The following is a 15,450-nucleotide window of genomic DNA, read 5'->3' on the forward strand; positions in this document are numbered from 1 at the left end:
CTAACATTGTTAGTTTTAAATGATTATTTTTTGTATAAATCATTGTTATTTAAAAAAAAATAAAACTATTATATCAACATTTAAGAATATTTTGACAATATTTGAAAATTTAACGTAAATATTTGTTGGAATAAAACTAACAGTGTTTGGATTAAAAGATTGCAAAAAAAAAAAAAAACTTTATAAAGTTACAAGGCTAAACTAAAAAGTGTAAAATTAAAGGATTAAATGTATCCTTTAACCCAAATTGTATTATAGTTAGGTTTAATAGGCTTTTAAAGTTATGTGCACAACTTTAATTTTAAATAGCAAATATTTTTAAATAAAACCAATGATAAAATGCACTTATTACATTTACATGAAGAAGTAAATGAATCCATCTCTCTAATTATATAGTCCATTGCGTGTTCATTCATTCAATGTCATACCGTACATGTATGCATTATATGGGGGGTGTTTTCCTCTAGTTCAGTTTGTTAGGCAAGATCAATGCATTACACGTGTGCAATTTGACTATCATGAGGATTGATTGAGAATCACCAGAGTTAATTTCAAAGTCCTATAAAATACTCATTTCATTCAAATAGTAAGATATATTTATCCATTTCATTTAAAAATATAAAATATTTTTAAGTAAATTTTATTATTCCCAATAAAATAGTTACTTATCTTCAAACTAACTCTATCTTTTTAAATTTATCCTTATTTAATAGAATATTTTATCCTAAAATAAATATAAAATAATTTATTCAATGAGGTACTTTTGAGAAAAAGAGAATAATTACACCTTAAAAAACTAAAAATACTTTATATTTTTAAACATCCAACCCCTCAAAAAATACTTTACATTTTCTCAACGAATGGAGTATATTTAATTTAATTTAAAACATATGATATTTAATACTTTTTAAAATCATTTTTTTTAATTTATCCTTATATTGATTAATAAAGGCATGAGAAATATAAAGGAGCTAAGAACAATATGCATTTTTTTATGAAGGTTAAAAAAACAATTATTTTTATTAGTATGTTAAATATAATTGAAACTTAGAAGTCTTACAATAGTTTAGATTTTCGACGGGAAGTATAAAAGTTAGTTATTATTATTTCTTTTAGAATTTTCACCTTGTAGATATTGTTTTTGAAATTTTTCTTAGGACTTTTTATTGTTACCATTTTTCCAAATTAATTTGAACCTTAGACAAACTCCTCCTGTCACATAAGATATACTGGGATTTTTTAAGGTTTAGAATTGTGTCGGTGGTTCCCCCCTCCCCCCCCCCCTCTCTCTTTCTCTCTTTTTGTGGTTACGCTGCAGCCATATCAAAGGACCACCATGGATATTACAGGAAAAGACAATTAAGGACCTATAAAAAACACTAATTACAATTAAAGATCTGAATTATTAAAATTTCAACAATGAATTATGGACTTCTCTTAGGATTAAAAATATATATGAGTATATAAAATTCTCCTTAAGTAAATTAGAAAATAACTGATGGAATCTCAGTTGAAAAATCAAGAAAAAAAATAATATTGAAACTACAATTATGGATTTGAATAATTGTTAATTTTAGTTGGAAAAACTAGTATTCAAATTTGAAATTGAGATTGACAATAGTCTCAACCCATAATACGTGAGATTCTAATTTTTTTAATTGAAATTAACAATAGTCCCAACCCTTTCAATAGTGCTTTTTTACTTCTTGATTTTCCAAGTGGTTTGCACAAATGATTGGTTTCATATTCCAAAGTAACTTTGATAAATTTTTAAGTGACTATTATATATTCATAAGTGCATTTCAAAAGTTTCACTAGTAAAATTTAATTTCTTATTGTGAAACAATCCATTTTCAAGTGTGGATTTTGATTTTTTCAACTATGATTAACAATAGTTTTACTCATAATAGTAATTTCAATAGTATTTTTTCCTGATTTTTTAAGTGAGACTCTAGGATAATTTTATAAACTCATATATATTTTTAATTTCAAATAAGGATCATGGTCCATTATGCCATTTTAATAATTTAGAATCCCTAGTTATAATTAATGTCTTGTAAGATTGTTAATTGTCATCTCATATGGATATTATCTCTTTTAAGACTTTATTGACGCTACTTAAAGACTCTAGTGTAAGAACTAGTTGGTGTCTTTTAATTTTGTATGTAGAAAAAAATAATAGGATATTAATTTTCAATATTTATTTACATCTTTTGCCCCCGTTGACCTTTATTTATTTATATCTAAACTCATCCTTAACACTTTATCTCGCTCAAATGGTTATCTCTCAATTTTTTTAAACTAAAGAATGAACACTAGGTAGCACTTAATTAAGTCGATCTTAGCCATGACTTTTGATATTTTTGAATTGGGTTTTAGAATTTCCTCAAAGTCTTCTAGGATTTTCACAAGCTTTTATTATTATGCTTTTTAAATACTGATAAAGAATCAAAATCTTCAATTGACTTCAAGGTCCTGAAGTTTTATTTTCATGGGCAAAGAAACAAATTTGATCCTCAATTATTTTTTTAAGAATACTGAGTAATTTATACTATAAAGTGATACGAGATAAATTCTCAACTTCAAAAAATGAAACATCCAGCAACCTTTGTTAATTTTTTATTTGATGGATGTTAATTTTTCATGTGTGGCCCACACATTTTTGACTAAAAATAATATGTGACATTTTATCTTAATAACTAAAGATGCAAATCTAGCCATGATGTAATGACCTTGGAAAAAAATTAAAAATTACATAAAAAATTTATATTAATTAATCAATAGCAAGTTTTGATGTTATTTTATAAATTGTGGAATAATTGTCACAAGAAACATTAGTGATCCAGTGAAAAGAAAGATTACTATCTAGTTAGTCTCTACGTTGTGCATTCAAATCCTCCTAGTTCAATTGGAGAAATTTTACCTTTTTAGACCATGAAATTACCAAAATACCCCTCTTAAAAAATATAACACCAAATTACCAAAATACCCCTCAGCGTTTAAAATGGAGAAACAGAGCTGCGCGATTCTCCTTCTCTTCTGCACCAACGTGAGTGATGGGTCTTCCAACTGTTGTCCGTTCATCGTCGAGGTGTGCGACGAGGAGATCCATCGTTGTTGAAGGTGGCTGGTTTCTTCTTCTCCATTCACGATCGTTGCTGTGGGCCAGTGTGAGATTCTTCCCCTCCTCTGTTTGCATCGCCAATTTTCTCCTTTTCGTGTGTCTTGCAGCTTCGTTACACAGGGGATCTGGACCCCTTTCTTCCTCCCCTGTTTTCAGACTTCTTCCTCTTCTTCTCTGCTTTGTCGTGGCTGATTTGAGGTTAGGATCTTCACATTCTTCAACTCTTGCTTCTCTTTGCTGATGCTTTGTGTGTATTTGTTTTCTTTGGCTGAAGTTATGATTTTCTCTCTCCTCTACCTTGATACCAATCTGTGCGTCTGTGTGTTTTGGTTTGGCTGAAGCAAATTGTCATTCCTTCTCTTCGTTCTTGCTGATATGTGAATGGAAATATTGTAGATGGGGTCCAGTCAAGTAGAAATCTGAGTTTAAGAACACATTTTTTTAATAAGAAATTTCAGCATAATTGTTTGAATTACTGTTAATGAAGATGAGTGTCGATTTGATTTTTGTCTTTGAGTTCAAAGCTTATTTTGTTGAAGGAACGATATTTGAAATGCATGATTAATGAAAATATTGATATTGGAATTTTGTTGGAAAGGGAAATGTAAGGGAAGAAGCTTAGTAATATAGTTTGAATTTTAATGCACTAAAAGTGTTCAATAAAATGTGTAGAAAAATTGAAATAGAGTAATTTAGTATTCTCAATATATTATAGCCTAATGTTATGAATTTAAATGTTGTTTCCAATGAATTTAAATATATATATATATATATATATAGATTTTGGCTTAGGAAACGAATTTGGAAAGCATAGAAAATTTATATAGATTTTTGAAAAAAAGAGAATAAATTGATTGTTGTGTGGTTGATAAATTATAAACTATTGTATTGTTCCATAGGTTGATTGTGTTGTTTCATTTTAAAATTATAAACTTATTTTATATAAAATGAGTTGATTTTGGACATTCATATTTAAAATAAGTTGATTGGTAATTGAACGATTAAGTTAATTTGTTTTTAGGATAACTATTGGGATACATAAAATGTTTGATATGTGTAATGATTTTAAATTTTAAATTAAGTAAATTTCTCTCTCAATTGATATTTTATTTAATTATTAAAAATTTATAATAAGTGAAGAGTGGTAGTTTATTAGAATTTATAATAGTAATTTTTTTGGTGATCTAGAGTTTAAATCATGCTAAGCAAAATGTTTGTGTTCATGGTGAACAACAAATATCAGGCATCCCAGACGCACTGAGTCTCAATTGATAACAAAAGAGTTTCAAACTCCCTTACCACAGTTTACTCGAATGTAAAAAGATACAAGGCTTTGGTAGAACAAGTGTTCGATTTTATTAAAATGTGAAAAGGTTACAAATTTAAACTGAAAAACTAATTGATAAGCTAAAAAGGCTAAAAAATGTAAAACTATGAGTTTTTGATTGAGTATTGAATAGTTTCTTCTATGTCTTCTTTTTCTATTTATAGTGTCAGAGTAGTGGTAGTCTTTTCCTTTAGACCTAGCACGTTTTGCTAAAAAATTAGGGATCTCGTGAAACTCATAACACGATCTTTATTCCATACTCTTCATTTTGATAATCAACCCATTTCACCGAGATACTTGAGCATGAGATCCGTAGATTTCGACATTACTTGAGATCGTGTCTTTCACTCTAATGGTCTAATATTTGCAACCGACGAGAGTTAGACATGTTTACTTATTGTGGCCTTTATTGAGTCTCAGGGCCGGCCCCTTTTATTTATATTGGGCCTAACACTTCAATTACTCAGCCCAACTAGCCCTGTAACCTATTTGAGCAACGTTTCATATTTAACCCAAACAGTTTAATTTTATTTTATTTTAAATTATAGAAAAATTTTATTTCCTTTCTTATAATTTTTCTTTCGCCTTTCCTGTAAATTTTTCCATTTTTCTTTTTGTTCAGATTTTATATCTCTTGTGTAAAACAGGGCATCGGATTCATCTCTGTTTCTTCTTTCTGTCCACCGCCAGCGTGCTCCTCTGTGGTTCTTCACCGTCAACCCATTCGTTTAGTTCCCTCATCGGTTGCAGATGCTTACCGTCGATCTGTGCTCCTTCTCGCCGTCGCATCTCTGCCTGAGAGTCATCAGAATTTTTTTTTCTTCTTCTCCTTTTCTTATTTGAATGACATAACCCGTGAAAGTGATAGAGAGAGAGAGAGCATCCGACATTTTTCTTTTTTTTCCCCCTTCACCATCGATCTGCTTTTCTGTACCTCATCATCAACTTCCCTCTTTGCCGCTGTTTTCATCCGTTGCTCTTCTCTCCGTTCACGTCGTCGGCTGCTGTGGGGGTAGAATCACCGAATACTCCTCCCTTGTCATTCTCCTCTGCTTTTTCCTTGGTTTGTGATGGCTTGTGTATGTGTGTCATCTTCAACTTCTCTTCCTCCTCATCCTCAGTTCTAGCCATCGTGTGGTAAGCTTCCTCTTCTCTTCTCTCTTGATCAAAGATTCTGCCTGTGTTTTTTTTTTTTTTTTTATGGCTGTCATGAATTCTTCAGAAATTGAGGAGCTTAATTGATTTGGGTTGCGGCTGTATATAATTTTATTGGGATGCCAAACTGAATATTGACAGTAAAGTTAATATGGGAGGTTGATTAAATTGTTGGAGGCTTGTTGAGAGCTGAACTTTGATGAATGCTCTCAAGGTATTCGTCAGAATGTTTCAGAGAAGAATTTAGTGAATGAATATTATGAAATTTCTCTGCTTATCTTGGAGGAACATGTGTGGTTATAATACCTGTTAGAAATCTCAAGATTTTTGGTTGTTGATTTTAGTTTTTTGTCAAATGTGATTCAAAGGCTTGATTGGATTTATTTCAGAATGTTATGTATTATTGATGATGCTTGAGTAGTGTAAGGGAGTTTCATGTAGGAATTAAATGATAAGGAGAAATTGGTACTTATTTTTGCTTAGACAGTATAAACTTCATCAATGTTCGTTGTTATCTTACTAACCTACTTTAGCATGTACCATCATTGGCTTTTCCTGTTACTTTATTCATCTTTCTTCTGGATTTAGCATCTCAATATTCTCTTTTCAACTTTGTTGCTCTAATCAAGCATCCCAGTGCATCAACCTCTAGTTTCTCAGAAAACATATCAACATCATGTTTTCCATATCTCCATCTAGATGCTAGCAAACAATGCTACTTCAAACTTCAATTTGTGCTTATCCTTTCCATCTTCTACCTATCTCTGCTCTGACTTTTTCCCTTGTAGCTAAATAACAAATGATAATTTATGCATTAAAATTCAAGAATTAGGCACTTAAAATTCATAAATTGAAAATTGGCTAATTAAAAATTAACTATTGATCAATTAAACTCAATTAGTCTCAAAATAAATATTAAAAATACTAAATTAATTGAATAAAATTGTATAAAAATGTTATTTATTAACAATATAAGGAAAATCTAAATTTCTAGATTATTTTATGGGTTCCTTGTTTCAAGATGCATGCATCTTGTAGCAATATGCTTCACATGTTTATTGTTTGGATCAATAAGGTACCTTGTGTCAATTCCTAAAATACGAGAGGCATCAAACTTAAAGAATGCCATAGGTTTTACAGCCACCAACATTGTTCCTCGAATTCAAAAGGACTTAAAGTTTCTTGAAATACAAGTCATACTGATGAACACTGGCTTTATAAGTGAGAAGAAATCAGAAATTCCCCAAGCACTGATAATTATCGATATCATAAATGAAGAAGTGAGACCTTCAAAGAAGTGTTGGATAAATTTGTCTAAGTAGATGGGATAATGTTTTAACCATAATGGTGAATGGTTAGAAGAGATGAGAGGGAATTTGAGTCTTGTGGCAACAGTCATATCAACCATAACTTTTCAAGCTGTCATTAGCCCTCCAGGCAGCTTCATTCAATAAGGTCTATCTAATTCAAGCAACACTACATTAGGACCATTACATTGCTAGGAGAATTATGGTCCATGTCCTGGGCAATCATTGCTAGCTGCTAATGATATGTCTGACTTTCATTACTTCGTAATGTGCAACACGATGGCTTTTGTTGCATCTCTTGGAGTTACGCTCTTGCTTGTAAGTGGACTTCCTCAATAAGGTTGTGATGGTGATGTTATCTTTGGGCGTGTGTCAGTCTCATAGCATTAGCCCTGACTTACTTTAGTGCATACCTAATGATGATGCCTGACATTTGTAATCCAACTGATACAACATAGGCGGACTTGGGTGGCACTGCTCGAACTGGTTGGTGTATACATCTCATTGGCATTTATTATTTGGCTTGTGAAGAAATTCATTGAGATAATTAAGCAACATTTATTATTCATTTTAAATTTTTCTAAAAACATTATATACAAAATTATCATTAAATTTGTGGTATATATGACTTTTCTTAAAAAGAAAACAGCGTAGAGATATAAATAAGTTGGAATTAGTTTCTTTTAATGTCCTGTGATTATGAAAGGAGAAGTAATAACAACGATCAAAATTGAAAGAGAGGAGCTAGCTTTTGTATAACTTTAATAGTTAGGGATAGTTAGGGACAATTATGCTAATTGGTTATTGGGTTATGTGAAGATTGCATAACTTCATGCTGAGGCACGCATACTCATAAAGCGGAGAATCAGAGTCAGAAGGTGGATAAGAGGAGATGCTCCAACAAGGTGGTCAAGAAAGGATTGAGGAGGAAGAAGTGCGTCATTGAGAGAAGAACATGTGTAAAGGTTTTGGTCAAATTTCATTTTTAACAGTCACGTTTTCCAGATTTAATGGTAGGATGATACTGCACTATTTTTGAAAGTTCTGGAGAAATATTGTTTTAAAAAAGTTTAAGATACTAAACATCATAAAAAAAAGTTTTAAAATATTTTTACCCTTTAACTATTTTTTAATGTTTCTTTTGGGCTTGTTGCCCATTATCTTATGAGGGGAAAAAAAAAAGGAAATTGAGAAGCATGAGCCCATTGGAAGTTCAAATTAGAGGACCCCTCTTTTCATAAGCCCATTTGTTTAAAAAGGCAAAACACTTGAAAATAGATTGGGTTTGCATTGTTAAAAAGTATGGTGAAAAAGGTAATAAGCGTTTTGGTTCTAACTAGTTAGAGGAAAACTCATTTGGTCTGTCTCCTTGTTATAGAGTTTGCGTGGATAGAGGTCAGATTATTAGGAACACCCTCTTCACTAATTCCAAGAGGAAGAGAAGTGATACATGTTGTTCATTTTAAATTAATGAACATAGAATGTGTATCCCTTCATCATTTTCATGGGTGCTCTTTATTTTATCTTGAAATGATACATGTTATTCAAAGAGTTGATGAGTATATGGATTGCATGGAGGCTATTTTCTTGATTTTAAAGGTATGTGATAGTGACTACCCCTTTGTAGATATTGTGAAGGAAGCATTGTTAAACAGGACTACCACTTGAAAATGAATTGGGTGGCATTGTTAAACAGGAGTAAAATATACGGTCAATTTTAAAGTAACCGACTTTCACAACAAATCAACATCATCTTGCCTATTGATAAAATTTAACAACAAGCCATATTATTATTTGTAATTTATAAATTGCATGGCTCATTTTTCTAAGTCCCCATATAAATTATAAATCAACCTCGAGTCTAATAATGCATAGAATGTATAACAATAATTTGGATGCGTGTATAGCTAGCAAACTAGTTTGAAATTGCCTTGCAATTGACAAACATGTGCATAAAATAACTATTCAATAATCAATTTAGTGCTATTTAAGTGGTACTATGATGAAAGTAAAACTGTAAAAGTAATGCCGGTAACAGTGTTGAATTGGCTAAATAAACTAGGTTAAAAAACAAATATTTAATTTTTCTTAGCTAAAGGCTCCCATTCTTTAGCTAGATTTTTCCTTTCAAACGCATTAGTTACAACTACTGCATGTTTCACGGAAATGTCCCATAATAAAATAATATATCACAAAAGTCTTTAGTCTTCAGTTGACTTCTTTTAGGGGAAAACAATTAATCTTTCAAAGTGATTGTGTCCTTACTAAATGTTTTACATGAGTTAGACCATGTTATTCCCGTTGGTAGAAAAATACAGTAATATTAAGATCAATAAGTTTATTATTATAGGCTTATTAGAAATTTCCAAATTTTATTAATAAATTTAGAAGTTCAATAAAGTCCAAGTTTGAATACTTCGCATGCATAAAGAAAAATAGTCAAAAGTGATTTGTATCACTATAATGATAAAAAATGGTAGCTACTCCCCGCCCAAAAAAAAAAATTGTAGCTACTTTTCAATATTACCTTCCAATTAAAATTAATATATATTAATTATCTTTAATTTTTTTCCTCGTAAAATCTCTCCCTGTAATACAATTTATTAATGGAATTCATAAAAAAGAATAATTTAATATTACTAATTTTTATCACTAACTTTTTGTTGGTGTTGAAAATATTAGCACTCTTATTTATCACTTCCTCCTCCTCTCTTTATAGAGATCTAAACATGTTCTATTGAAATCCAAATTACTTATTCACTGGGTCCTTAACAAACTTTTGTTGACGCTACAAATAAATAAAACGTGTAACTATTAATATTTATTTTCTCTCACCTAAAAAACTCCTCTACCAGATTTTTCTTATCCAATGCATTGAATGCAACTATGGCATGCTTGACAGAAATGTCCCTTCACAAAAACATATTTCCCAAAAGTCGTCACACTTTAATTGACTATATCTATCAATTTTTTATTTCTAGGTGTATAGCATACTTGACTTGTGAGTAGACTTTTATTTGTAGGTAAATGGTGCGCTTGACTCGCGAAATATCTCAACCTAATTTGTTACATTTCTTTTACAACTTTTCAAAATTACTTTTGATTGACACTATTTGCAAATAAAGTTGTCGTGGTGAAAAACAAGGGAAATTTTAAAAATTAGTCATCACTATTTCATAAAATTTTGTGAGAAATTTTGTCTTAAGAACCGATTTGATATTTCATCTTCTTTGTATGTTGGCTTTCAATAATTGAAAGAGGAATATTTAACCTAAAAAATAAATAAATAAATAACAAGCATAAGTTATCAAAAAAATAACAGCAACATAAGATTGAGAAACGAACACATCAATGACCCAAATTCAGCCAAACCAAACATGCCTGCCTCTCTTCGTCTCACGCTATAAAACCTTGGGATGATTATCCTATTTGTATATTTATTATTCATTTATTCTATTTTTTCCCCAGCAAAATGCTTAGAAGTTTTCTCAACTACATTTTAAATTTGACGATTACATGTTTTACTTGAAAAATGTACTCAGTTGATCAAATATTGTTTCATGAACTTAATCTTTCTCTAATTATAACATTCTATTAAATTTTTTTCCAGAGCAATCGCTTTTGTCACATATGAGGTGGTGAGGGAGATTTTAGGGGCAGTATTTTTAGTCAAGGGAATGATGGTAAAAGGTCTTAATATTGTATGGTTGTGGTGGATCGAATATTTTTTTTACGAAAAATATGGTTGTTGGATGTAATTTTCCTGAAAATTACTATATAATTATATGTGTTATAGATAGACATGACAACACCAAGTCAATAGTGGAAGACTTGAAAAGGTTGGATAATGGCTATAAATTTTTTTTTATTATATGTTAGTGATGATGGAAGACTTCAAGAAGCCAGCTGAATTATGTCTAATAAAAAATTACTATATAATTTTCCTGCAAATTACTATATAATTATATGTGCCTGTTGGTTGTTATAGATAGACATGACAACACCAAGTCAATAGTGGAAGACATAGAAAGGTTGGAATATGGCTATAAAAGTTTTTTATTATATGTCAGTGATGATGCAAGACTTCAAAAAGCTAGCTGGATTATGTCTAATAAAAAATTAACAGTGTCTGTATGCTTTATATTTTTTTCTCAGACGTGAATCATAAGTCCATATTGGAAGACTTTAAAAAGTGATCGGAATGACGATCTAGAAAAGAATTTTGATTATATGTAATTATTATTTAACACCTACACCATTTCTGTGACTAGCAAATATATTTGTGATGACCAATTATTATTTAACAGCTTTATTGTAATTTTTCCCATTTTAACTCGCACAAGTCTAAGAAGCCAATTACCAAAGACTTCACAAAGCTGGAAATGATGACCCCACAAAAAAGAATTAATTTTTCACAGGATATACTTTAAATAATAATATTTACACAAATGAAATATTTTATAGTTAATCGATTGTGTTGGATGTATTATATACATCAACCTAATTCATTTATAAGTATATGGCGTACTTGACATATGGTTATCAAAATATGATCACTCTTAGCTAGGAATGCTAGCTCTCTTTTGCTTACATAGTTGGTATGTCTTCGATCACCCACCCCCTTATTGCATTAAGGTGGTAGATGATGAGATAAATTTCTCTTTCGTGGACATTTAGCTGTACTTTGTTACTTTGTTTAATCCATTTGTAATTTAAAAAAATTGATCACTCATCTATATGATAGCATAGAAATTATGCAACACTATTTTATTTCTTGTTCTTTGTATCAACTTCTTTTAGGGGTCAATATTCAATCTTTCTTATTGATTTAGTAATCACTCATCTTCCTTATTGCATTAAGGTGGTAGATGATGAGAGAAATTTCTCTTTCGTGGACATTTAGCTATACTTTTTTTTACTTTGTTTAATCCATTTGTAATTAAAAAAAAAAGTGATCACTCATCTATATGATAGCATAGAAATTATGCAACACTATTTTATTTCTTGTTCTTTGTATCAACTTCTTTTAGGGGTCAATATTCAATCTTTCTTATTGATTTAGTAATCACTCATCTTCCTTATTGCATTAAGGTGGTAGATGATGAGAGAAATTTCTCTTTCGTGGACATTTAGCTATACTTTGTTACTTTGTTTAATCCATTTGTAATTAAAAAAAAAAAAGTGATCACTCATCTATATGATAGCATAGAAATTATGCAACACTATTTTATTTCTTGTTCTTTGTATCAACTTCTTTCAGGGGTCAATATTCAATCTTTCTTATTGATTTGTGTGCGTAATAATAGTTTTTCTTACGAGTGAGACCATGTTTACATCATGACATGAGATGTTAGAATTCAAAAACAGCTTTAATATGTTTTCATTTTTTGTTTTTTTTTTTAAAAATTAAGAACAGTTTTTAAAATAATTAAATTCAAAACACTTATCCAAGCAAGTTTTTCATTTTTTAAAAAAATAGAAAATAATTTTTGAAAATAGAAACCAAACAGACCCTAAGCTTTTTTTCTCTTTCTTTTAATTTCTTTTGTTTTGGTTTCTTTTCTCAACAGCCATTTCATTAACCATGCAATTTTGTCAGGCCACACAAGTGAATGGATTGAATTTGTCAGGAGTTAATTAAATGTATGTGTGTGTATTAACAAGTATTCTAGAGATGTATAAATAATATCATGTTAATTAAACACTTAGTTATCTACATTGGATCAATTTTTTACTTTAACTTTTGCATTGCTATTTGACCAATATTCAGCTTTGAAACAAAATTAGATCATTCATATCGTGAACATGTTATCTTTAATTGTTATTAATAAATCAAATTTACAAATTGAGTTTTAATTTTTGTTAGGATGTTATCCTTCAATATAATCTTTAAAAATATTTATCTTTTAAATTTCATATAATTACCACTTCAAGTCTCTGACGTAAAAATTGGATTATTAGATTGCAGGTTGTGATCTTTGCAAAAATACATACTATTTTTTTCACATGCAATATATAAAGTTTTTCAAAGAATAATTAAAAGCCACACTATTTACATGTATTGTTGAAGTCAATTGTGCAATTTTTCTTTGGTTAAATTAAGATGATATTACCAAAATAAAATATACTTAAAGGAGACATATAAAAGCTGTTTCGTGTGAAATGGAGTGTGACTTTAAGGTCTTCTTACAAATCAAATACTCCATGACAAATGGGTGGTTGATGTGTACATCCAATCAATTAAAGTGCGAAGACTTGTATACGTTTTTGATATCTCACTATTAATTTTATTTTAGGGTACTGTCCATGGCCTACCAGCAAGACTATAAGCATAAATGAAATAAAGCAATGGAAACGAAAAACGAAATATTTAGTTTTATACTTTAATGCATTTGAATTTATTGAAATCATCATCTGATAGAAACTTCGGGAATAAAGCAAATAATAACATCTTAGTATAAATTGAAAAAATAGCGATGCACATCTTCATCACTTTGTAGATCGCATTAAAAAAAAAAAATTCTATGTTCAATTTCTTCTGCTATCACTTTGAGTTTGAAGATTACATTATCACAGTCTTATTTAATTTGTGGTCAAGTCTACGGGGCCTTAAAGAACCCAGAAAAGTATTTATTTTAGTAATGAGAAGAAGTGTTTTTTTTCCTTTTATTTTCATCTCTTCAACCCATTTGTCACCTGATTGTAGGAGTAGGGACATAGTATTTGTGGCATCTTTAATATAAGAAGACTCACACTTAAGGAGGAGAAAGTTAGGTTGTACAAATGTGAGTGGACTTGAACTGATATAAAAAATCTCACATCGAATAAAACTAAGGCTTGATAACTAATGTATAACAAATTAAAAGTATCCATAAACTATTTATTGAGATTTTTAGTTAAGATGTGATATCTCTCTACTATTCTTGTCCATTTATTCTCTTGTATTATTTTCAAGTAGTCACTCTTCATTTCCGACAAGTGATATCAGAACCCAATAGCCAAATGTCACCCCAAGACCTAGAAAAACCTATATTGCACACACATTTGAAGTCTAAAATGGACTTGCTCTGACTATAATAGGGATCTGTATGCAACTGTTTGAAATCTAAAAATTGGGCTAGCCTTGATTACAGAAATCATAGACTTGGTGTTTGTTCCTTGAATCCTGCCACAGGTATGTTTTCAAAGATCCCCAATAATATTATAGAACTGAGCATTCTTAACTTCTTTTCCTTATATTAAATATTAAAATAACAAATTGATTATATATACATGTAGTAAATGTGTTATATAGTATTAATATCATGAAACTCTTCCAAGAGAACCTGTTCTTTAAATATTTAGAATTATATAACACATTCACTACATAATTAGCTACAAGATTTTAAAATTTTACATAGTATTTATTTAAGTAACCATGTGAAATGATAAGAATGAGGGAGAATACACAACAAAGATTTCTTTCATCAGTTTATATTTCATGGTAGTTTGATTTATTGTAAATTATAACCAATAATTTTATAGATAGTAGAATTTATATATCCATAATGAAGAAATGAATGACTGTCTAACCCAAAAATAAAAAAATAGAAAAAGGAAATTCATAATTAAGGGACAATGTATCTGTGCAGGCTTCGTTTCGATAACGTTTTTATGGGGTTACTCTCTAGCTTGCCAGACTTGACCATAAATGAAAATATGGTCCCAAAAGTGAAATTTACAGCACACTGAAATTAAGGGAAAAAACTTCTTCTCACTAAAGTAACTTTCGGGGTTATTTTATGGCCTATCATACTTGACTACAAAAAAGTTAATGCTGCCAAAATAAAATTACGGTCAATAAATGGGATAATGGAAAAAATTATACCACGCAACAATCTCCTTTTTTATTTTCATTTTTTCTTCAAAAACATTTCCATACCATCAAGTCAAATAATGTATTGTGGAATTTATGGTCACCTACCGAATTTCTATTTCGTAGAGAGATTTTAACTGAGTGTTACTTTAAATTTAAAATTAAGATTGTTATATAATTTTCTTCTTTTAGACTCAACAAGTATGCTCATCTTTCCTTTTATTTTTGTTTTCAAAAGAAAATATCAATTACGGCATTGCTTCCTTAATGTGATGTTTAGTGAATCATATGGTGCTTCATTTTTAGCTTGTACATACGCACGTGCTTTGGTATTTTTGTTTTGGTTATTTTGATTGATTGATTAATACGGAACCCATTCAATGCATGCTTTTTTATTTAAAACAAAATTACTTGGGTTCCATTTAAAAAAAAAAAAAGCACTCATTCCCGTTGAAATAGCACTGTGAATTACATATTCATTAATTGAAGACTCTCGATAGCTGTAATATCCATGTGGTAAAATTAAACGAGAGAAGGTTAAAACGATATCTTCCAATATAAAAAAATAGATATTATTTACCAAACACGTTAGTTATAATTAATATTTCAGTTGAATTTCTTAATCTTATCATGAGAGATGTTATTTTAATTTTCCATTTGTCATTGTGTTTGCATGCCTTGA

General features: G+C 29.8%; 1 long non-coding RNA gene across 1 annotated transcript; it reads left to right on the forward strand.

Annotated features, from left to right (window-relative positions):
* Positions 1-3,064: 3,064 nt before the first annotated feature.
* Positions 3,065-8,504, forward strand: LOC129286931 (uncharacterized). Its single transcript, XR_008587550.1, has 3 exons — positions 3,065-3,322; positions 5,099-5,588; positions 7,733-8,504. It is a non-coding gene; the product is annotated as an uncharacterized LOC129286931 (long non-coding RNA).
* Positions 8,505-15,450: the final 6,946 nt, after the last annotated feature.

This window comes from Prosopis cineraria, unplaced genomic scaffold, assembly GCF_029017545.1.
Source record: "Prosopis cineraria cultivar Desert tree isolate PC_DT_omini unplaced genomic scaffold, ASM2901754v1 PC11, whole genome shotgun sequence".
Lineage (NCBI taxonomy): Eukaryota > Viridiplantae > Streptophyta > Magnoliopsida > Fabales > Fabaceae > Prosopis > Prosopis cineraria.